This window comes from Heterodontus francisci, chromosome 20, assembly GCF_036365525.1.
Source record: "Heterodontus francisci isolate sHetFra1 chromosome 20, sHetFra1.hap1, whole genome shotgun sequence".
NCBI lineage: Eukaryota > Metazoa > Chordata > Chondrichthyes > Heterodontiformes > Heterodontidae > Heterodontus > Heterodontus francisci.
The window spans coordinates 25,765,902-25,791,820 of record NC_090390.1 but is presented as its reverse complement, the minus strand read 5'-3'; the positions used below and the strand labels follow the sequence as shown (position 1 = coordinate 25,791,820).

At 43.0% G+C, this 25,919-nt stretch overlaps 1 pseudogene; it reads right to left on the bottom strand.

The window, feature by feature from the left end:
- On the bottom strand, window positions 1–24,431 carry LOC137380853 (uncharacterized; annotated as a pseudogene).
- Window positions 24,432–25,919: the final 1,488 nt, after the last annotated feature.

The window sequence follows — 25,919 nt, the reverse complement described above, 5'->3', positions numbered from 1 at the left end:
TTACAGAGATAGGGAGGGGCAGGCATGGAGTGATTTGAAAATGAGGATAGGAATTTTGAAATCGAGGCATTACTTAACCAGGAACCAGTGTTGGTTAGCAAGCACAGAGGTTATGAGGTCAATGGGGATATGCAGGGGTGGGAAAGTTTATGCTCTATCTGTGGCGGGTTTGGAGGCCGGGAGAGCATGTTATTGGGTGGGATGGTGGCGGGCGGACCCGACCATCTTCCCACCTCCGCCAAAATTAAGTCCAGGGTGGGAAGGCCTGTAAACGGCATTCCCAACCCGCCAATTGAGGCCCGTAAGTGGGCAATTAATGCCCAGTTAAGGGCCTCATCTGGCCGCTGCCACAATTAGCCGAGCGTTGGGTAGGCCGGTTGCCACATGGGAAGCACAGCAAGAAAAACCATCTGGGTTTCTTGCCACCTCTGGAGGGGGCGGGTCCCTCATTAAAAGGCACTTAGTGCTTGAACAAGGGTCCCAGCCTTGGGAAGTGGGGGGGGGACTCTGAGAGCCACCCCCTTGCTCTTGCTGTCAACCCTCCTACAACACCCTCCCCCGCAACCCCCACCCCATAAGACCCCTCCCATCCTGACCAACCTGTGGCCTGGGTCCAACACCGCTCTTTGGCCTTGGGTGGGTGCTTGTTACGACCAGATGAGAAAGGTAGCTTGGGGCTCCTTTCAGCCTTCACCTGGTCTTACTGTAACAGGATTTAATTCTAAACACACAGTGTTTTGAGCTTCCCCTTGGTGAATCCTTGTTCACCACTTTCCAATTATAAGGCAAAGAAATGAGCACAAACAGGCTTTCTTAGGTTTATAGAAGAAAAGTGAAATTTATTAAAACTTACATTCTAATTTGGTTAATGCCTACGGATACGTGCATGCCCCACACTAGCATGCATACGCGTTACGCACACGCAAATAGAGAACGAAAAGAGAAAAAAATGAAGTGGAGAGGTTTGAGGCAATATCTGAAGAGTTTCTTGTTACTGTGCTTCAAGCTCACTGTAGAGTCCTTTTGTAGGTGATTCTTGCTTTTCATTAGGGCCTAGTATTCTTCTTAAACCTTGTTCACTGTAGGAGACTTTTCTCTCTCTTGGGGTTCATGTGTCTTCAATAAATTCCAAAGCTGGTGAGAAAGAGATGAGAGCAGACAAGAGAGAGATGTTCTCAATCCAGGATCCGGGAGCTTTCTCCCCTATTCAAATTCTCTGTGGCCAATTTAAAACTCTCAATTCAAAACTCTGCAACAGCCAGTTAGTCATGTGACTAAACTGGTCTGACCACGTTGTGTGTGTATTCGGCCATCTTAACAGTTAACATGGAACACGAGCTCCTCCACCCTCAACGTCTGATAATCAAAAGCCCATTGTGGATTAAGTTGGAGCAGGGAGTAGCCCCTTTGTCCTTCCCAAGCACTGTCTGTTAATATGCAAAAATGTCTCTCTAACCAAGGATCCATTGTGGGTTTTTTAACCAGTTCCTTCTTCACTCTAGTAATATTTTAATATTAATGTTCATGTGGCAAAATTAATACTCCTCATTGTTGGCAGGTGGGGGCCTGTATAACAGTGCTCCACCAGGAGCAGCCACCGCCTCCGCAGTGGCGCTGCTCAGTTAAAGAGCTGCCACCCAGACCTCAAAGGGTGGGATTTCCATTACCGGCACCTTGATTCCATGGAAGGCCCCACTGCTGTCCTAATTGGTGCCTAACTGGCACTTGATTCAGCAGGCCTCCCACAGAAGGTGCAATGCGGGATTCTCGGTGGCACTTTTTCCGGAGATCGAGACCCCTGTTGTCTGAATAAAATCCTGTCAGGAAACAGGCAGAAGAGTTTTGGATGACCTCATGTTTACAGAAGGTAGAATGGGGGATGTCAGCCAGGAGTGCATTGGAATAGTCAAGTCTGGAGTTCACAAAAGCATGGATGAGAGTTTCAGCAGCAGAAGAGCTGAGGTGGGGCGGAGATGGGCGATGTTCCAAAGGTGGAAATAAGCGGTCTTAGTAGCAGCACAGATATGTGGTTGAAAATTCATCTCTGGGTTAAATATGACACCGAGGTTGTGAAAAGTCTGGTTCAGCCTCGGACAGTTACTGGGCAGTTTGTGGCAAGGGACCATAGTTTGTAATAGGGACTGAAGACAATAGCTTCAGTCTTTCCAAACTTTAATTCAAGAAAATTTCTGCTCATCCAGTACTGGATATCAGACAAGCAGTCTGACAATTTCGAGAAAGTGGAGGGGTTGGGAGAGGTGGTGGTGAGATAAAGCTGGGTGTTGACATCAATTTCCACATGTACGGTGACATGTTTTTGGATGATGTTGCTGAAGGACAGCATGTAGATGAAAAATAGGAAGGGGCCAAGAAGAGAGCCTTGGGGGACACAAGAGGTAACTATGTGGGAATGGGAAGAGAAGCCATTGATGGTGATTCTTGGGCTACGATTAGAGAGGTAAGAATTGAACCAGAAGAGTTCAGTCCCACACAGCTGGACAATGGTGGAGAGGCACAGGAGGGGGATGGTGTGATCAACTGTGTGAAAGCCTGCAGAAAGGTGGAGAAGGATGAGGAGGGATAGTTTGCCTTTGTCAAAGTCGCATAGAATTTCATTTGTAACTTTGATAAGAGCTTTGATATACATCATTCCCTGACTGATGAGTTTGTAGAGTGCTTCAATAAAATTTTGAAAAGTTTGAAATGTTAAAGAAAGCTGTGGACAGGGTTGGCAAGAACTGGGATCTCTGGTTACCATGTTTAATGTTTACAATTCATCTTTTCACAGGGTTTTCACCTTTTCAAGCTTCTCTATGGGGAAACAACCCTGTGACCTTCTGGATATTATTAGAGACGAATGGGAGGAACAGAATATGGTGGAACACAGCCTGATCATGAGGGCGAGGGTGGAAGCTGTCTCTCCTATGTGAAGGAAACACCTAGAAAGGCCAAGTAAGGCAATGGTTTATGACAAGAAGCAAGCCAGGGTGAGGCAGTTCTGGCAGGGTGACTGAGTTTTGCTTCTGGTCACCATTCACACGAGCAAACGTACGGGTTAATGACAGGGCCCAAGCAAGATTATGGAACAAGTAGGGCCTGTAAACTAGTCGGCTGGGGAGAAGATGGAAGAGGAAGATCTATTGTATTAATCTGCAAAACCATGAAGAGTTCAAGAGACCCTTATCTGAGCTGGGGCACCTTTTGGAAAAAAAAGACCCAGGTTCACCTGGCCAAATAACTGATGGCACAGCAGCGAACAAAACTGCTCATTAACAAAAATAAGAATGTTTTACCTCACAACCTGGGTAAATGATACTAAACATTATCATAATGCCTCTGGGATAATCATCTTGATGAAACTGCACCAGATCCCTGAGGTGAAGCGACAAGAGAGCTCCCAAGAGATTAGGGCAATGCTGGAGCTCGGAGTGAGAGTTGCAGTGAATGGTCAAACCATATAATTATGATATCAAAACCTGATATGTCATGGAGTTCCTGTAATGATTTTAGAAAATTTAGAAAATGTGACGCTTACTCCATGTTGGGGGTGTACAAGCTAATTAAATGGGAAATGCCAACTTGTCCATCCAGGACCTGATAAAAGTATTGACAGATACCGTCAACAAATTCTGCCAAAGAAAAACCTTTCACCTTTCAGCAGCTAATGGACCAGAATTTGAGTCCTCATGTTATTATGGCCAGGTGGGTGATGGCGTGGCTAGTTTCCACTGTTCACCTCCCAACTGGCCACAGACAGTGTTTTGTTTAATAATTCAGCCCCTCCATTTTGTTTGCCAAATAAACAGACAGCAGCAGGTTTTCTCATAGGTTTAAACAGAAGATAAATATTTATTAAATAATAATCACCCAAAATGTTCGCAGCACCACCCATGCACGCATTCACTCTCACAGGCACACACAAGAGAAGATAAATAGAACGGAAAGAGTAAGAGGTGTTAAGAGTTCAAGGTGTTGTTACAACTGAGGCGGGAGCAGTGCACTGTTTATTCTAGTCCCACTTCTCCAGGAGGTCACAACATATATTTTTAAAGGCTGCATTTGCTAACAACACAACCACTAGGTGGCGCAGTGCTTGCACATGCGTAAATGCAGGCTCTTCAACTGGAACGTCTGTCTGCAACATTCAGGCAGCAGTCAGGATTAAAGATGGCACTGCTCAATTTATCACGGGAAATGCTTATGGCTAGATCGTTCTAGGAAACTAACCTTACATTAAGTTGGATGGAACTGCAGTAATATGCTATGTAGTTATATGATACTGACTGTAGTCCTCAGTTCTTTTTAATATTCCAGTAATCCTATTAAATACAAAAGAAATTTTATGATTGAATTTCCATTGGAAGATAATGAATTGGCACCCCGATTGATGAAAAATGGGGCAGAGTATAAAATGTGCTGCCAATTCGTTATTGCGATTCTTTTATATAAGAACATAAGAACTCGGAGCAGGAGTAGGCAATTCAGTCCCTCGAGCCTGCTCCGCTATTCAATACAATCATGGCTGATCTCATTTTGGCCTCAAGTCCACTTTCCTGCCCGTTCTCCATAACCCTTCAACCCATTTCTAATTAAAAATCTGTCTATCTCTTCCTTAAATTTACTCAATGTCCCGGCATCCACCGCACTCTGGGGTAGTGAATTCCACAGACTCACGACCCTTTGAGAGAAGTAATTTCCCCTCATCTGTGTTTTCAGTCTGCTACCCCTTATCCTAAAACTATGACCTCTCGTTCTAGACTGCCCCACCAGAGGAAACATCCTCTCTACGTCTACTTTGTCAATCTCCTTAATCATCTTATATACCTCAATTAGATCTCCTCTCATTCTTCTAAACTCCAGAGCGTAAAGGCGTAAACTGCTCAATCTCTCTTCATAAGACAAACCCCTCATCTCTGGAATCAACCTAGTGAACCTCCTTTGAACTGCCTCCAATGCGACTACATCCCTCTTCAAGTAAGGGGACCAAAACTGTACGCAATACTCCAGGTGCGGTCTCAATAATGCCTTGTACGGTTGCAGCAACACTTCCCTACTCTTATACTCTATTCCTTTAGCAATAAATGCCAAAATTCCATTTGCCTTCCTTATTACCTGCTGCACCTGCAAACTAGTTTTCTGCAATTCATGCACGAGGACACCCAAATCCCTCTGCACCAAAGCACTCTGAAGTTTCTCTCCATTTAGATAACAATTTGCCTTTCTATTCTTCTGACTAAAATGGATAACCTCACACTTATCCACGTTAAACTCCATCTGCCAAATCTTATATGACTGACCAGGACTGATTTCACCCAATTGGAGCAACTAGCTCCCACCCCACTGGCTGCTCTCCCCCCTCAGCAACTCACTTTAGTTTAGTTTAGTTTAGAGATACAGCACTGAAACAGGCCCTTCGGCCCACCGAGTCTGTACCAACCATCAACCACCCATTTACACTAATCCTACACTAATTCCATATTCCTACCACATCCCCACCTGTCCCTATATTTCCCTACCACCTACCTATACTAGGGGCAATTTATAATGGCCAATTTACCTATCAACCTGCAAGTCTTTGGCATATGGGAGGAAACCGAAGCACCCAGAGGAAACCCACGCAGACACAGGGAGAACTTGCAAACTCCACACAGACAGTACCCAGAATTGAACCCGGGTCGCTGGAGCTGTGAAGCTGCGGTGCTAACCACTGCGCCACTCCCTCCCGCACCCCCCCCCCCCAACCAGCCGCATCCCCCCACCGGCCGCTTCCTTCCCTCAGACCTCGCTGCTCCACTTCCCTGGCCGATTGCTCCCTGCTCGCGCTGACCCGCTTTCTGGTCGGCCGCTCGCTCCCCTGCCACCCCCCCCAGCCGTGAGCACTGGGCCGCGCTGCTTCCCTCCTCTTGCTCCCATGTTTCATCAGTCTCCACGCGCCGCCCAAAGAAGCAAGGGGTGGCGAGGCGATGTAGGAGCAAGTAGCTGAGAGAAAGGAAGCGATGCAGCCTTGGGCTAGCGGCTGGAGGGGGAGGAGGGGGTGAGGAACGAGCTGCCGGACAGCTGGGTAGCGTGAAGCGGAAAACAATCAGCCAGGGGAGTGGAGGGGAGCAGCAAGGTCTGGAGCGAGCAGCTGAGGGGAGGAAGCATCAGGCCTGGAGCAAGGGGCGAGAACTCCAGCTTCAAAGTCTCCCTTTCAACCGCTTCCTCCAGCTGAGTTAGAAGCTGGATACTCGATGACGCTTTATCGCGCATGCACGAAGATGGACCTGGTGCGGATATGCGATAACGTTAGCTCTATATGATGTCGTCATCCCGCGCATGCGCCGCTAAGTCCTGGCAAAATATAACTGCACATGTGCACAGCTTGGCGCACTCTGATGACGGCAGTGGGCCGCTGCGTTGTCAGGAATCACTTTGATTTTTAAATTTTCCCAAATACCAATACGGTCAATCACACACTATATTACCCAGAATAAAACAGTCTAACCAGGTTTCTTTAACAAAATTATCAGTTTATTATAAAACAAGTCTTAACTAGTATTGAAGTAAAGCATAAACACACAGATTTAAATTTTAAAGTCCCCTTTTCACTTGAGCCCCTCACACACCGGGTAACCGGAAAAATTAAAGGGATTTTTTAAATTCCGAGCTCTGTTACAGACCAAAAAAAACCCATTTGGGCTGATTACTTGCTCATTTTGAAGAAAACAACAGATGAGATATGTTGTGTTCCAAAACTGGCATTCAGTCTAACTTTCAAGTACATGTAGATGGGTTACTGAGATCTTTTAGAACAGTTCTTTTCAGGTGGCGTTGAGAACCAGCCTGGCAGGCTTTTCCTCAAAGACAGGAAACGAGATGAACTGACACAGTGGACTTCCCATGGGTCTGGATGCTGGAAGCGAGATGGATTGTGGTCTTCTCTCCTTCCTTCGCTTCTTCAGCAACTAACTTTATCAGCTGCTCAATCCAGAAGGTAAAACACACTGACACTACTACCAAAAACCTGTGAGTTTTCTCTCTCACAGGTGTGAGCTGCTGCTCCTGGGCTTTTCCAATCAAAGTGCCGCCTGTCACTTCTCTGCCCACTTCTTCCCCTGTTACCAGGGTTTCTGTTCTTTTTTTTAAATGATTCATGTGACAGCCAGCAAACATTGTTGCTAAACCAATTCTTTCAGTGTCCCCTTGATGACTCTCTCTCGAAAAAAACTGGCCCAACATTTATTCAGTTTGACTATGAATTCCTCAAAAAAAAATTCATGAAAAAAAACAGAAGCACCTTCATAACACCTCCATCCTTGGAGGAATGAAATGCCATTTTTAAATGTGTTTCATTACAAAGTGTGGGAAAAATAGAAGATAAAAATTTTGAAATACATTTTCACACTCGTACTCATTCATTCTTTTCTTGTAGTTAATTCAATTTTGCTCTGTACCTTCTTTTCATTCAGATAACTTGAAGTTAGAGTGCATTAATATTATTTTTGCCTGCAATGTGGATAATTTTTAAGTGATAGGGTTGTAATAGTAAACTCCATTGGCATAGTCTGGCATTCTGGTTTTAAAATTTTTCCACAAAGTTTATCACCAAATCAGCAGACTGCAACCTTCCAAACAGAGCCCCCCAGTTGTTCCAAGTGAGGAATTGGGCAGGAGTCAATCTTTGTTACTGCATTAACTTTTCTGTAGTCTCTGTAAAGTCTGGTTGAACCATCAGGTTTAGGTGCTATTACTACTAGTGAGCTCCAGCTGCTTTGACTGGGTTCTATTTGGTGGTTTTCCAACATGTATTGGATTTCTGCTTTTACCTGGGCCTGTTTCTCTGGACTTAAGCAGTAAGGATGCTGTTTTATAGGAAAGGATTCCCTTACATCCACATCATGTGTAGATAAGGTTGTACATCTTGGCTTATTGCTACAAACTCTTTTAAATGCTGTGAGTAGCCTTGTTAAGTCTTCTCATTGGTCTGCATCTAAACATGAAAGCATAGTGTCCAATCTCCCTAACAATTCAGTTAACCGGATAGTAGGAGGTTCAATTTGAGAACTGTCTAGGCTGCCTCCTGCCTTGTTCTCACTATTCCTTACATCCCTCACTTTCCATACTACCTGACAAAACTGTGCTTGCTTATCCTTCTCCTGGCGATAATATTGTTTTAACATATTGATATGACACAACCGATTCTTTTTCCAGCAATCTGGGGTGTCAATCAAATAACTTACTTCACCAATTCGCTTGACCACTTTATATGGACCACTGAACCGTGCTTTCAACGGTTCACCCTGTAAAGACAGTAACATCCCCTGGTTGAAATGTTCTGCCCATTTCTTCATAGTTGTTTAAAACGTTTTAAGGTGGTCCTGAGTCACTTTGCAGGCTCTCATGAGCCATTCCCAGAACACAGATACATAATCTAACAAAGAAGATTTGCCCCTCTGTCCTAAAAACCTTTCTTTGATTAGTTTTAGAGAACCTCTTATCTCATGTCCATAAACTAATTCAAAAGGACTAAAGCCCGTAGATTCATTAGGTGAATCCTTAGTGGCAAACAAAAGAAATTCCAGCATTTTATCCCGACCATGGGAATATTCATGACAGTATGCCCCGATCATTGTTTTGAGGGTCTGATGGTACCTTTCTAAAGCTCCTTGTGTCTGTGGGTGGTATGCTGAAGAATTTAACTGTGTTATATCCAAGTTACCCAAAACTTCCTGAGAAATTTTAGACATAAAATTTGGACCTTGTTATGTCTGAATCTCACTCGGTAATCCATATCTAGTGATTAGGGAAGGTTTAACTTCTCTACCACTATGCTCGCAGAAATTGTTCTCAAGGGAATGGCCTCTGGAAACCGAGTAGCCATATCCATGATAGTGAGTATATATTTGTGTCCCGCTTTTGCCTTTGGCAAAGGTCCTACACAGTCTACCAACACCCTATTAAATGGTTCTCCAATAATTAGTATGGGAATTAAAGGTGCCAGCTTTGTGGCAGGTTGCGGTTTTCCCACAGTCTGGCACATATGACAAGTTTTACAAAACTGCACCACGTCCTTGGAAAGACCTGGCCAGTAAAAACGCCGACTTATATGTGATTTGGTCTTCTGGATCCCCACATGTCCCACTATAGGAACTTCATGCGCTATCCTTAATAGTTCCCGGCGACACTTTGGCAGTACCACTATCTGATGAACTATCGTCCATTCTTCGCCCGCAGGTCTGTGAGGAGATCTCCACTTCTTCATCAGAATCTCACTTTTAATTTAATAGCCTTCTGGAACTCCTTTAGCCTCAGCTATAACTGATTGTGCCACTTTATCTAACTCGGGATCAGTTTGCTGAGCCTTGATCAGAGAAGACTTATTAAACATTTCCTTCGAATTATCCAAATCCCTAAAGAAAGTTTCAGATATTTGACTATCTGACGGTGGTGCCAATTTTGCCTCTGACAATGAAACTTGTTTAGCCATTGCTTGGGTTACTACACATGAAGGAAAAATTCCTGGAACCTTTGCCTGCAACTGTTCTCTCTCTTTAACTTCTCTTGGTTTATCCGTGACTACTGGAGAAGCTGCTACTTTCACTCTGGCCAAATTATTCCCCAGGAGTAGGTCAACTCTGTCTACTGACAAACTTTGAACAATTCTTACAGTTACCGTTCCAAAGGTACGTGTATATACTCCCCGTCGATACCATTCACTAAAACCTTGGCATTCAGTGTGCTCTCTGGTGGAAATGTTATGCCTTTCCCCAGCAAAAGAGTTTGTGTGGCTCCTGTATCCCTTAGTATAGGTTTACCTGCCTCACTTGAGGGATAAGGAGTTACTTTTCCTTTTGACTGGAATTCCTTATAACTCTCAGGCGTCTTATTCACAATGCCTGCACTCACAGCGGTTTTTGCATTTAGCCTTACAGCTGCAGTCAGAGCGACAGCCTTGTCTGCTGTACTGTCAGTCAGAGCCCCTTTCTCTGCATTAGCTTTGTGTACCCTAATATGTCCCATGGGTTTTCCCTGCAATTTCCAGCACTTTGCATGAAGATGTCCAACCTTGTGACAATGGTAACACTTAGGCCTCACTTCTACCCTCAGAACCTTCCTTTCTGGCCTGAGGAGGAGATCCTTGGGCATTCCCAGCTGTCCCTACTTGTAGTTGGCTACTTGCCTGCCTTTCACTTTCCCACTTTCTATCCTTCTTGGGTTTGTTGGGGTGACGGACAAAGGGTTTGGGCTTATGCACAAGCTCATAATCATCAGCAATTTCCGCTGCCATTGAAACATTCTGGTTCTCTATGTGGTTTCTTACTAAGGGAGTGAATTTTTAAATTCTTACAGGAGAATTAGTTCCCTATGATTATCATATTCATCTTTAGTGCACATATCCAATAATCAAAATTAATTTGCTTTACCCTCTCAAATTCTACATAAGTCTGCCCGAACAATCTCTGGAGGTTCCGAACTTTCTGTCGGTAAGCATCAGGGACAAATTCATACGCAGCGAGAATAGCCCTTTTTGCCATCTCATAATCTGCAGAAGCCTTCTCAGAAACCATGAGCTCTACCCATTAACCTGCTTTGCATAAGTAGTGTCCAGCTTTCCTTTGACCACTTCATCTGTTTGGCTATCTTTTCAAAAGAAATTTTAAAATGCCTTTACGTCCCTTTCCTCAAACTTCGGGAGGGCTTGCACAAATTTAAACTGCTTTCCATTGGGTCCTGGGCTGTTGCCAGATCTTTCCTCACCAGTATTTTCCCTGGAGTCAAGTCTACCCCTTTGTCTTAGTTCCAGCTTTTTAAATTCAAATTCCCTTCCTTCTCTTTCTTGCCACTCTGCTAGCTCCCTTTGAAACTGTAGGTCAAGTTTTCTCATTTCTATTTCATTTTCAGTTCAAGCTGTCTCATCTGTAACCGAACTTTAGCTAATTCAACTGCACTACCTCTGGTTTGCTTTCCTCTTCTTGCAATTTCAAATGGTGTGCTACTACTGAAATTATGTCTGCTTTCTTAGCTCCTGGTTTTAACTCTAACATCAACAGTTCTGCCAAATCCTTTACTTTAACCTTAGTTAAGTTTTTCAAATCACTCAGGAATACATCCTCCTTCCCCAGAAAAGTCACAGCAAATGTTAATGTCATTCTGGTGGTGTAAACTTTACTCTATTGCACAAGAAACCTGGTTCTTTTTTTTTTCCTTTTCCAATTATTATTACCCACTTACAATTGTACGTCATCAGTGTTGGGTTTACCCCAAAAAGAAAGCCCCCAATTATATATGTTACAACCGAGGCGGGAGAAGTGCACTGTCTATTCCAGTTCCACTTCTCCACAGGTCACGATATATATTTGTACATTTTCCCTCTTACTTATACAGTCAATCATATACTCTATTTTTCCCAGAATAAAACAGTCTAACCAGGTTTCTTTAACAAACAACAAAGTTATTAGTTTATTATAAAACAAGTCTAAACTAGTAATGAAGTAAAGCATAAACACACAGATTTAAATTTTAAAGTCCCCTTTTTACCTTAGCTCCTCACGCTCACTGACAGACACACATACAAGCACTGGGTAACCGGAAAAATAAAAGGTTTTTTTTTACATTCAGAGCTCTGTTACAGACAAAAAAAAACACTTGGGCTGAGTATTTGCTCATATTGAAGAAAACAGCAGATAAGATACGTTGTGTTCCAAAACTGCCAAATAGTCTAACTTCCAAGTACATGTAGATAGATCACCGAGTTCTTTTACAACAGTTCTTTTCAGGTAGCGTTGAGAACCAGTCTAGCAGGCTTTTCCTCAAAGACAGATGAGATTAATTGACAGAGTGGATTACTCACGGTCTTTTAGTGACGCTGGAGGGTGAGCTGGGTTGTGGTCTTCTCTACTTCCTTTGTTTCTTCAGTGGTAGGCTAACTTTATCAGCTGCTCACTCCAGACTGCAAAACACACAGACACTACAACCAAAAGTCTGCAAGTTTTGTCTCTCTCAGGTGCGCGCTGCTGCTCCCTGGGCTTGTCCAATAAAAGGGGCTTCTCTGCCCACTTCTTCCCCTGTTACCAGTGTTTCTGTTCTATTTTTAAACTTGAGTTATGTGACAAAGGGAAGATGGTTTAACACTTCATTCAAAAGACCGCACCGATGACAGTGCAGCACTCGATCAGTGTTGTACTGGAGTGTTGGCCTGGAATTTGTCCTCAAGTCTCTGGAGTGGGACTTGAACCCACAATCTTCTGACTCAAGTAAGAATGCTACCCACTGAGTCATGGCTGACCCCGAAACCCATATTTTAAAATTCCAGTTACAGCCAAGAACAGCCTGCTAAGGCAAATTATTCCCTGGAGCACCTTTTCATGATTCCATTATTAACGTTGTGTTGTGCTGTATCTACATTGACTGAGACCTACTATTGCACAAGACATACCTGTAATAAATCACTCAGATCTTTCAGTGCAATTCATCAACAATTTTCAAGGCTACCAGTGATTTAAAAAAAAACAACCACACCTTAACTTGAAAGGACCTTAAATTGACCTGAACATTGTGAAACATTTATTTATCCTGCAGGTGTTAAAAGGAAGTATATGCTGAGTTGCCATACCCACCGACATAATTAAAAGCTTTGCAACGAGTCTGCGCCTGCAGTCCAGTGTGTGCATATGGCATGAATCACTGATTTTCTCAGATTTAACATTCACCATATAGAAAAAAAATCAAACATGCATAGTATATTTGGCACAGTTTTTAGGTTAGATAATTTCTCAGGTTCAGCATCACCAACCACTCGCATAAGTGGATCGCGTCGCTTGCACAATGCAGAGCCTGAACCTGCACAACATCAAAGTAGACAACGGGTGAGCCCTTACTTTGTACTCTAGCAATTTTAGCAATACAAGTCACTGAAAGTTAACATGCAGGCGCAGCAAGCAATTAGGAAACTTAATGGTATGTTAGCCTTTATCACAAGAGGAATTGCGTACAGGAGTAGCAAAGTCTTGCTTCAATTGTATAGAACCTTAGTTAGACTGCACCAAGAGTACTGTGTGCAGTTTTGGTCCCCTTACCTTAGGAAGGATATTATTGCCATAGAGGGAGCGCAGCAAAGGTTCACCAGACTTGTTCCCAGGATGGTGGGACTGTCCTATGAAGAGAGATTGGGGAAACTGGGCCTGTATTCTCTACAGTTTCGAAGAATGAGAGGTGATCTCATTGAAACCTACCAAATACTTAAAGGGATAGACAGGGTAGATGCAGGTAAGATGTTTCCCCTGGTTGGGGAGTGTAGAACCAGGGGATACAATTTCAAAATAAGGGAGAAGCCACTTAGGACAGAGATGAGGAGAAATTTCTTCACTCAGAGGGTTGTGAATCTTTGGAATTCTCTACCCCAGAGGGCTGTGGCAGCTCAGTCAGTAAGTATGCTTAAAGCAGAGATTGACAGATTTCTAAATACCAATGACAAAGGGATATGGGGATAGTGTGGGAAAAAGGCATTGAAGTGGATGATCAGCCATGATCGTATTGAATGGCGGAGCTGGCTCGATGGGCTGAATGGCCTATTCCTGCTCCTATGTTCCTAATTGGAAGGTATCATACACTGCCTTGTGCTTGACTTGTCCTTGAAGGGCAATATATACTGAGTAAAACTCAGGGTTCTAAATGAACTGAGTTGATTTAAATAAAACAGGTAGATGAACAGTATAAAGCATGAATTGTATGCTTCTATTCTAGGTGCATAAAATAATAAAGTCACTGCTTGCTTTCTCTCGTTACATGGATGCTAAAACAGAAGTTCTCTTTTTCCATGATAAAACATGCTGCAGTTTCAAACTGACCCTAACTTCTTCACTGGCCAGCACAAGCTTAAACCTTAAAATAAAAGCAAAATACTGCGGATTTTGGAAATCTGAAATAAAAACAAGAAATGCTGGAAATACTCAGCAGGTCTGGCAGCATCTGTGGAGAGAGAAGCAGAGTTAACATTTCAGGTCAGTGACCCTTCTTCAGAACTTAAACTTTTTCTGTTGGCTGGAAGGCTGATTGTTTACTGTAATTAGTATCTATTGAAATGCAAGCTCACATTTCCCTTATTGATATTAAACATATATCCTGTCTTTGATGATGCTTGCCATGTAATGTGAAACCTGTGGGGTGATTTTATCAAATTAGTACCTTAAATTAGCTATTATTGTCCCTAACAACTCAGAGCATATGAAAATGACTTGAAACCCTGTTGCATCTTCAAGCTTATGGCTCTTCCTTGTGAGAAATATCCCACGTGACTGTGGGTTTTTAACCCCTCACATGCTATTTCTAACAGGTTATAAATTCAACATCAGCATAAATACATTTTTATCATAATGCTTCACTGTTGCCACAAAATGAATCAGTCAGGTCTATGAAAATTGCTTTTCAAAGACCTTCCTGTAGCTTTATTGGCTCCAGCTTTATTGTGTTCCAAGACTGGGGCACCTCCAGGCCCTGAAGAATTTCCACCAGCAGTGTCTCCACAGGATACTCAAAGTCAAGTGGAAAGGCAGCATCCTCACTGAAGCCAATTCCTTTAGCATTGCTACCATGATTATGTGAAATCAGCTTCACTTGTCTGGATACTTAAGGATGGCACTCGATCTCAAGGAAGACAGAGAAAATATTTTAAGGACGCTCTGAAGGTCTCATTGAAAAGGGAACAAATTAATATCGGTGCATGGAAGGAACTTGCCACAAACCGTACCACGTGGCAGTCCCTCATCCAACAAGCTGCAACACAGTTGGAAACTGACCGCATAAACTCTGTTGCGGAGAAGCAATGAAAGCGGAAGGAGAGCGGAATCCTGAGAAATCTCCTTCCTCAAGGCAACTCTTGTCCTCTCAGCCAAAGACCTGTGACTCCAGGATTGGCCTGCTGAATCACCTGAGGACACACAAATCTTGAAGCTTGGCGGATGCCATCCTCGTTTCAGGGGACTGTCAAGAACTCTAAAAAAGTAGTTTGTGATGCAACAAGTACATAAAATCAACTACTCTCTAAAACACGGTTCACAAAATTCACCCATGTGATTTTCCAGATGCTTGGCTCACCCAAGCTCCACCCCCTCCTATTCTGGGTGCTAAAAGCCTTCCATTACGACATGCCAGTTCCTGTACCCTTCGCTCCCATTCAATCCTGGCACTGAATTCTAGTACAGTACATTTTGACTGCCATTTTATGATGGACTTTGGGTTTTAACAAAGGGAAACATAGATATTGAGGGCCTTCAGTACAGACCAGTGGAGTACACAAGGACCCACCTGCAAACTAGAGTATTCAAAATCAAAGGTCAATAGTTCTCTTAAAATTTCCACCCTGATGTCAAACGCAAACAAGTTGATAACAAATCTCAAAGGTCTGACAGGACAGAAAGCTTATGAATCAATAAGGAGATAGGAAATTATTACAAAGGAGTACAAAGACTATTAGTGGTCAAAGAACTGGAGGTGACAAAAAATATAGACCAACAGCGTAAAGGAAACTGTTGACAAAGTGAATATTAAGCAGTAAGATTATAATCAAGATGGCTATTTCATACGGGAACCAATACCATAACGACTATCAGCATTGCAGAGTCAATAAACCATCCACAATTAGGTTGAAACACTGATAAAATATTCAATGAAGGCATCATCAGCTTGACATTCAATCAAGAGACTTGGGCACAAAATTTTGGCTGATACTCCAGTGGAGTGCTGCACTGTCGGTGGTGTGTGATTGCCTTGAAGAGTGATGTCCCTTTAAGATCTTAGTATGCTAATGAGCTAAGTGCCCGGATCTGGCCATATGACGTGAAGCCAGAGTCACTCTGCACTTGTAACACCCAGAGTAAGGTTCTGTAAATAGTTTGTTCTGTATTGTATATAATACAATTATACAATATAATGCAATATGAAATGGGTGGAGTTCAGTTATGTTACATCAGACAATATAAAGAACTCATCATATGGTGGCAGTTGTGGTGAGAAGACAAAGTCTGAGATTGAAGATCACAGGTAAAATAGCTGTAAAAACTACCCTTCCTACAGCCACTGGAGAGAAAGTTCAACAGAAATACTGGCCCAAAAAGTGGAAAGAAGAAAGAAACTACCTCCAGCTGTAGAAGACAGAGCTCACAACGACAGGCTGCAAGTAAATCGGGTGAGTCATTGTGCCAACGGTCAAGGGATACTGGTTTAAAAAAAAACAAGCTTTGAAGTGCTTAAAAGATTGATATTTTTCGGAAGACTCCGTAAAAAAAAAACAGGGAAGACCCCACTCCTCTCCCAGGCTGATCAAGGTCGTAGCCATTACAGGAGGCTTCCAATTGCAAAAAGCATAGGAAAACCCCGATCACTGCAGAGTCTCTATTCACGCAGCCAAAGTTTAAAAAAATCATCAAACCACTTGAGCATGAAGAGCTTCCATTCACGCAGCCATAGCTATAGATATAAAAAACATTAAACCACTCAAGTGTGAAGAACATAAACAAACTCTAGTGAAAAAAATGAACCACCTATTGAACAGCTGTGTAAACAGACATGCTTAAGTGCTGCAAGCAAGATAAACACAGAACACTATCAAATACTTGCTCCTCTCAATCAAAGCAGTTAGTCTCAACAACAGAGCTTCTTAAAGGGGAAAACAGTGCAGAGTCATAGAACAAGTCTTAAAGTAAGTTTTAAGCAAAGAACAGCAGAAAGATGGATACCAAAAAGTTCCCAGCATAGACTGGAGGGCCATTGATATCCTATCTGAGTTCAAACCTTTTAAACAGAGAATGCAGTTATGCTTCACAGATCAAGTTATTGTAGAACCAGAGAAGCAGACTGTAAAAATACTAATAGCAGTTGGAAATGAGGGATCATAAAGAATCAATGCCTCTATCCTATCTGAAGATGAACAGAAAGATCCCACAAAGATATGGAAAGTGCTAGATGATCAGCTCCAATTAAGAGTGAATTTTCAAATTCAGTGCCTGGAATTGATGTCCTACAGGCAACAGCAATAGGAATCAGAAGATCAGTTCATCAGCAGATGCTGTAGTATGGGAAACAAATGCGATTTTTCAGAAACTGAGCTGTCGGATCAAATAATGGAGTTGGCGATTGTATCAACACCCATTGAAGCATTTCAGAATGACCTCTTGGGGGAAAAAGACAGGTCACAGCATTGATGAGCTGCTAGAAGATGGCAGGAAATATGAAGCCATTTGTAGCTGGATAACAGCACCTGCAAGCACTAGGTACAGCCAATAGTATTGGCACGATAACTAGGTTAAAAAGAGCAAGCAAGCTGTGTAAGTGTGGTTTGTCCCACTCACCGCGAAGTTGTCCTGCATTTCAAGAACTGTGCAAGGCGTGCAGTGCAGAGGACACTGGGCCCCGTTTATGCAGGAAATCTAGCTCCAAAGATACAGCCAGAAGTCACAGTAGGACACAAGCAAACAGAAGACGGGGTAGCAACAGGGCAACAGCAGCAAGAAGAGCTCCAGAGACCTGCATCAAAGCAAGCTGATACACAAATTCCACAGCAAAACAGACCTGAGACAAAACACAGAGAGATGTAATTCTCAGTGAGAAGACAAACAGGTGTTTCACATTGCGAACCTAACACATCATGTTGATGAAGTCAAACAACTGGAAGCTTTAGTTACTTTTATCATGGGCTGAATTTTACCAGCCTCTTGACATCGGGGGTCATGGCAGAGGTGGGGGGGGGGGTCGTAAAGTACATGTGGGAGCGGCCTGCCACGACTCCTGATGCCGAGAAGGCCCCGCCGCATATTACCAGAGGCGGCAAGGCCTAGCTGTGCCCTCACCCCCCCACCCCATCATCAAGTGGCGGGGTCTTCATTTCAATATTAAAATGCATTAAAATAAATGTTAATGAACTTACCTGGACCGGGCGGCCGTCCCACAGTGATATTACAGGCGCCAACCGCAACTTGCAGGCTGAGTTCCAAGGCGAGGGAGGGGAGAGGAGTGCAGATTTCAGGGCGGGAGTGGAGGGGGAGCAGGGAAAACACTTTCTATTGGCTGTGGGTACGGTGGGGAGGGTTTGAAGGGCAAATGTTACGAGGTTGGGGCGGGTGGAAGATCCTGATGGTCATAGAGTTTATTCAGGGTCGGTGGCCCTAAAACAAGCATTTGGTGGGGGGGGGGTGGCAGGTTGAAAGTGCCTCCAGGTTGTAATACAATTTTAATAACAAATGGACACAAATTCCCCTTTACAATTTCATGTAAGGGCTTGAAGCCCTTTAAAAATGGCGCAGCCTGTGTGGCGGCCGCCCTCTTTACGTCATTGGGGACGACAGTTCTGCCCCCTCCATTTAAATGAGCCCCCACGCAAAATATCACAGGGGCTCAGTGGCGGCGATTCCGTGTTGGAAGTCTGCCGACTTCAAAGCTCGCCACCGTCAAGTACGGCGCGCTAATAAAATTCAGCCCCATGTGCCCCAAGAAAGCTGGCAAACATTCATTCAGGGTTAAAATTGACACCGGCACTACTGCAAATATCCTACCAGTGCAAATCCTGAAGGATATGTCCCGGAGTCATTGGAAATCAATGATACAACAGACAAATGTAAAGTTATCTGCATACAATGCGTCAACCATCCCTTGCAGTGGCACACTAACAATGCAATGCAGATATGGCAAGTAGCATGGAACCCACAAATATTCTACCTGGTAGACATGGGAGGACCAGCAGTGGCAGAATTACCAGTGTGTAAGGACCTCAATATCATAACTATCCACGAGGTCACCAAGGTACCAATTACAGCAGAAGAGACCAAGGGTAGGCGCATTAAGTCACAGTCCCTCCAGGGTCGCAGTGTCTGGTTTGGAAAGTATCAGCCCCTTCTCAGAGATGCCACACCAAGAGAATGAAGATCCAAACTCAGATGGTGAAAGTTCTTTGTCAACAGGCAGTGTTTCCATACGCTCCAGTGATTAAGAAGAGATTGACATGGTTACTACTGAGAAGCAAAGGCTGGCAGTGGGGAGCATTGCCAAGGGGAAATCTCCAATGACTGGAACCCACTCACAGACTCTGGCCGGCATCAAATGATTCAATCTGGAAATCCAGCAACAGCACAACAATGCCACACCGTCACCTCTGCTCTCTAGAGCTCCGCCAGCACCACAACGAGCCACAAGAGACAGGTAGCTCCATGAGGCCAAGTCTTCACCCCCAACAAGTCCTCAACCTTCAGCCCAAGACCTTCAGATGCAGAGGATGAGGAGAAGCGAAGGACACTCAATATCCTGAAGAGGCAGAGGAGGAATGAGTTTAAGCATTGTCTGTTGGCTCTTTGAGATGAGGTGCCGGAACTTTCCAAGAATAACAGGACCTCAAAAGCGGTCATCCTGAGAAAAGCAACAGAGTATATTAGCAGGCTGAAGACAGAGTAACAGAAACTGAATGCAGAGAGGGAGAAACTTCAGAAAAAATACCAACAGATGAGACGCAAATTCCCCAAGCAAGAATTGTCGAACCACCGAAACGATCTATGGACTTTTAAGCCTCTGTACTTGTAAAGTTCATAATCTCTATACCTGTAAGTAATTTTAATGTTATCTAATGTTTTGTGTTTTTTGACTTGTAGCATACAGACTTATCTTTGGAAAGAAAAGAAATGCTGTATGATTGCCTTTCAGAGTGATGTCCCTTTAAGATCCTAGTATGCTAATAAGCTAAGTACCAGGATATTGTCATGTGACTCGAAGCCAGTCACTGTCCAACTGTGACACCCAGAGTAAGGTTCTGTAAATAGTTTGCTCTGTACTGTATATAATAGGTTAACTGTCATAAACCTGCTTGAGATCTTCAGCAAACTGGATTCCACACATCTCATTTGCATTACATCAAAAAACATAAAGAACTCATTATAGTCGGAGCTGACATCGTTCGGCTGATACGTTAATCTGAGGCCCTGGCTGCCTTCTCAAATAGACGCCAAAAAAATCCCACAGCACTATTTCAAAGAAGAGCAGGGGAGTTCTCCCTGCTGTCCTGGCCAATATTTATCCCACATGCAGCATCACTGAAAAGAAATCAGATTATCTGGACTTTATCACATTGCTGTTTGTGGTTCCCTGCTGCGCGCAAATTGGCTGCTGCACTTCCTACATTACAGCAGTGCCGTCACTTCAAAAGTATGTCATTAGCCCTAAAGCACTTTGCGATGTCCTGAGGTCACTATTGAATGCAAACTTTTTTTCTTAAATATCCTGGAACTCTCTACCTAACTCCATATTAGGAGCACCATCAGCACAAGGAGTGCAACAGTTCAAGACCCACCAAAACCTTCTCAAGGTAATTAGGGCATAGCTGTAATTACTACAGTGACAATATCACCCATATTCCAATTTTTTTTTTTTTTTTTTTACAGATTTTATGAATAAAGTATATTTTGGAAATTTAAAAAAAAATCCCAAGAACAAATAAATAAATCACAATTGTACTAACAGGAAAGACCACTCAGGTTAAAGAGAAATCTTACCATAGAGGGTAATTCAAAGCGCCAGTTCAGAGTTCAGGATCTCAGCACATAATCTGGACTAAGTTCAATACTGAGGGAGTCCTGCTGGTCAGAGTTGCTATCCTTCCATTGACCTGTTGAGCTGTGGCTGCCCGCTGCCTCTTCAAGGGGTTAGGTGACTGTCGTAGACCCACTGCACCATTTGAAGAGGAACAGGGATTCTTCTTGTTCCCTGCTTTGACAAAATTTAGCATTGTTTGTTAATTTTGAACTATGTTCTGAGTAGCTGGATCTCTTCTATTTGTGTGTAACTATGTGTATCTGAGAATGAACAGAAAAACAGGGAAAGATGGAGAATCCTGTACCATTTTAAGTAAGGAGAGAAGTTCGAGGTAACAAGTGCTGAATTTAGACATGGCTGACCCCTTCAGTAACCATACATTCTGTACCAGCATTTGGTGAAACAAAAAAGATGAACCATTAGTTATCTTTAGTTTTAGGATTTAGCAATAAAACCCACCATCTAGCCCAATTGGATAATTGTAACTGAGGGCCTTTAGATTGTTTCTCTCTGAAAGGTATAATAAATTGTATTCATTTTGTTCAAGGCGTTGTATCTTCCTTCTCTAAATGTGCAAGAGTTGTAAAAGGCAGGTTATTTTATATGATTTTTTGGTTTTCAGAGTAAATGGCCATTTTCTATCACTCTGCTTATTCAATTAATTGTCTTGTCCAACCCAATGAAATCAATGTTTGCGAATAAAAGTTTGTCTTAGCCAAAACTAGGTAACTCCTCTACCTGACTGAGGTAGAGAGAATGCATAAGGAAAGAGAAGATAAATAATGTAGGAATACCATACACAAAACTAACTAAAAGCAAACAAATTTGTCTTGGGAAACTAAGGTGCTTATATTTCTGTGACACTGACCAACATCCTTTATCAATGAACATCCCCAGGAACAAGGGGGAGATCGTGTCTAACAAACTTGATTGAATTTTTCGAGGCGGTGATGTGTAGATGAAGGTAAAGCAGTTGATGTCGTCTACATGGACTTCAGTAAGGCTTTTGATAAGATCCCGCATGGGAGATTGGTTAAGAAGGTAAGAGCCCATGGGATCCAGGGCAATTTGGATGCAAAATTGGCTTAGTGGCAGGAGGCAGAGGGTAATGGTCAAGGTTTGTTTTTGCGAGTGGAATCCTGTGACCAGTGGTGTACCGCAGGGCTCGGTGCTGGGACCCTTGCTGTTTGTAGTATACATTAATGATTTAGACGTGAATATAGAAGGTATGATCAGTAAGTTCACAGACAACATGAAAATTGGTGGTGTCGTAAATAGTGAGGAGGAAAGCCTTAGATTACAGGATGATATGGATGGGTTGGTAAGATGGGCGGAGCAGTGGCAAATGAAATTTAATCCTGAGAAGTGTGAGGTGATGCATTTTCCGTGGACTAACATGGCAAGGGAATATACAATGAATGGTAGGACCCTTGGAAGTACAGAGGGACCTTGGTGTACTTGTCCATAGATCACTGAAGGCAGCAGTACAGGTAGATAAGGTGGTTAGGAAGGCATATGGGATGCTTGCCTTTACTAGCCAAGGCATAGAATACCAGAGCAGGGAGGTTATGATGGAGCTGTATAAAACACTAGTTAGGCCACACCTGGAGTACTGTGTACAGTTCTGGTCACCACACTATAGGAAGGATGTGATTACACTGGAGATGTTGCAGAGGAGATTCACCAGGATGTTGCCTGGGCTGGAGCATTTCAGCTATGAAGAGAGACTGAAAAGGCTAGGGTTGTTTTCCTTAGAGCAGAGAAGGCTGAGGGGAGATAGGATTGAGGTATACAAAATTATGAGGGGCATTGATAGGTTAGTTAGGAAGAAACTTCTTCCCTTGGCGGAGGGGTCAATAACCAGGGGGCATAGATTTAAGGTAAGGAGCAGGAGGTTTAGAGGGGATTTGAGGGAAAAAAATTTTCACCCAGAGGGTGGTTGGAATCTGGAACGCACTGCCTGAAGAGGTGGTAGAGGCAGGAATCCCTACAGCATTTGGGAAGTATTTTGATGAGCACTTGAAACGCCATAGCATACAAGGCTACGGGCCAAGTGCTGGAAAATGGGATTAGAATTGTTAGGTGCTTGATGGCCGGCACAGACAGGATAGGCCGAAGGGCCTGTTTCTGTGCTGTGTAACTCTATGACTCTAGGTCAACTGGTGATTCCTCTTATTGTTTGTGGGATCTTTCTACTTGCAAAATGATTGCTGTTTGAAATGTGGCAAGTGATGGCAAAGAAATTCATTGTATCAGTGATGTGCTCTATTTATGTGAGTCTTTCTTTCAATATATGAGATACAATGGGGGTGGGACCAAGTTCACCTAGGTTTTGAATACTGAGGGTAGAAAGACAAGCCCATCACATACAAAGCTGACAGACAGGAAAAGACTAGCTATTCCATTAAGCTTGCCCCATACCATGTTGGCCAAATCATCATGACTAAACACCTACCTTCCTCCGAGCCATATCATCTCCTGGGAGAGGCAAAAAAGAAAAAAATCCAGGTTCGGTAAGGGAAAAAATACTGGGGAGGGGACACCATTAAAAAGTGCATCAACCCAATCTCATTTACATGGTTAATAATTTAATTTCTACCATTACAAAGATGTTGTCAGACCAGTTGTTTGGGATAATAAGAGCCAGGTAGGGAAGCACAGTGATATAGATGGAGGAAACATTACCTCAGTAATGCTGGAATATTTGAAAGCCATGACAAGTCCCGTTATCATATGCATGAAGAAAGGTCAAACTTGTCACTGAAAATTAGAACAAATCTCATAGGGGAATGTTACATCCTATTAGGAATGAGATAAAACAACTAAGTCAGAGAGGTTAAATGAGGATTTTGAGGTCAAACTATTCTTCCTTTAGATGGCTGTAGATGGACTTGACTCACCAAGCAATCAGTGCCTACAAACTGGAAGCTAATAAGGGCACAATTTTATTGCAAATTCTTGAAGAGTCAAAGATAAACTTATCAAAGATAATAATTACTGGCAAAAAACAATTAGTGGAGATAAAGTCTTGAAAAAATAAAACAGCAGCGGGGATGTGCAGCTGTATTCAGGGATGTACTTGATGTTTCCATGTATCCCTCAAATTGATGTTGGCTGGATTTTATACATTGAAAACCAGAGCTCTGGAGCAGTGTTAACACAAGATCTCGGGTTCCTGAAGTCAGCCAATCTAAGCAAACATACCACTTGATGCTGAAATTTTACAGTTCACGATTTGTGGGCTTAAGCAAGACCCCAACTGATGAATATGAGTTCAACAACAACTTGCATTTATAAAGTGCCTTTAATGTGATAAAATGCCCCAAGGTGCTTTACAAAATTTGACACTGTAATGTAGTGTAGTGGTCACTTCATCTTTAAGAAATCATACCTTTAATAGACATGAAAGGATAAAACTTCTCATGAAAGCCTTACAAACACAGAAGCATGATGATTGGAAACACCCTGATGTAAAAGTATACCAATCATGCAAGGATGAGCTCATAGCACATGACAGACTCATATTCAGAGGCAACAAACTTGTCCTTCCTACATATTTAAGAAAAGCAATTGAGATTGCGCATGCAATGCATCAAGGAATTCTAAAGACAAAAGGCCTTCTGCAAGAGAAGATATGGTTCCCTGGAATTGACAAAATGGTAGAAGCAGTAAAAGGATGCATACCATGCCAAGCAACCACGAATGAAGGTACAACCCACTGAAGATGACACCCTTGCCCATGAGGCCCTGGAAGCAAGTGTCATTTGATTTTTTTGGACCTTTTCCCTCTGGTGAATCATAATAAATGACTACAGCAGATATCCAGAGGTAGAAATAGTGACATCAACATCTGAAAGAGTAACTCTACCCAAATTCAATGCCATCATCGCAAGACTACAGACCCAGTAAGAAGACAAGGGGCTGCCATTTTATAGTCATGAATTTGCAAAATTTGCTATCCATTTAGGATTCACCCATCAAAGAATCAGACTCTACGGCCAAGAGCGAATGGAAAAGTAAAACATTTTAAGCGCACCCTAATGAAAACCATACAAACAGCTCGCACTGAAGAGCTGGAAACAACTCTTTAGATTTCTAAAAGCCTAAGGGGCAACCCCTCATTTGACCACAACTATATTTATTTTTTTATTTATTTAGCGATACAGCACTGAAACAGGCCCTTCGGCCCACCGAGTCTGTGCCGACCAAGAACCACCCATTTATACTAAGCCTACAGTAATCCCATATCCCCTACCTACACTAGGGGCAATTTACAATGGCCAATTTACCTATCACCTGCAAGTCTTTGGCTGTGGGAGGAAACCGGAGCACCCGGCGGAAACCCACGCGGTCACAGGGAGAACTTGCAAACTCCGCACAGGCAGTACCCAGAATTGAACCCGGGTCCCTGGAGCTATGAGGCTGCAGTGCTAACCACTGTGCCGCCCACCACGCTTTGTTCTGAACAGAAGACAAAGTGCAAACTGTCAAAATTCACACCTACTCAACCCTACACGCACTCAACAGAAAGCTTAAATGATCGAGATAAGAGCCAAAAACAGAGGATAAAGATGCATGCAGATGACAGATGCACGCAAAAGATAGTGAGATAAAAGGAGACAAAGTCCTGGTTTGGCAAGAGAAAACGTTGAAAATGAGCTCATCATTTGACCTAAGAGTGCTTAAGGTAGTTCAGAGAAAAGGCTACATGAACATAGTGAAGAGAGGAAACTACATTGTGAAGAGAAATGCACCCTTCTTCAAAAAAGGCAATGCCAGAACAATTCCGGAAGAAAATGACGAAGATGACTTTGATGATGTCGCGTCTGCAAAAGCTCAAGAAGCAGTTCAGCCAAATCAAGCACAGCCGAGATCCACAGAGATCACTGAGACCTCATTAATTACCTGTTCGATTTGAAGACTATGTCATGCATCGATGATACAGGGAGCCAGGTGAAAAAAAAGTCTGGTATTGAGGGTGATGTGCCTGAAACCTATCCCCTCAAAGTTTTCAAAAGTCAATCCGACCGAGTTTTGTTTAATGTAATTTTGCAATTGTTAATATTTAAAGAAAAGGGGAACACTTTAAATTTAAAAGGGGGTAATAATGTAGTGGCGAATTCACCTTTAAGAAACTGTACTTTTAAGAGACCAGGACACTGATGTGACTGATGGCATCAGCATACTTATATGAGGAGACACCATTTTGAGAGGCACAAACTGAGCACATGGCTTGCAGAGAACAGATACGCGGACCAGCGAGGAGAAGACCTGGACCTGAGATCATGCAATGTAGCTAAGTAAGACAATAAGTAGTGTTTGCGTTGAATCCGAATATAAAGTCTGTGGTTATCATTTAATGAAGACTTAAG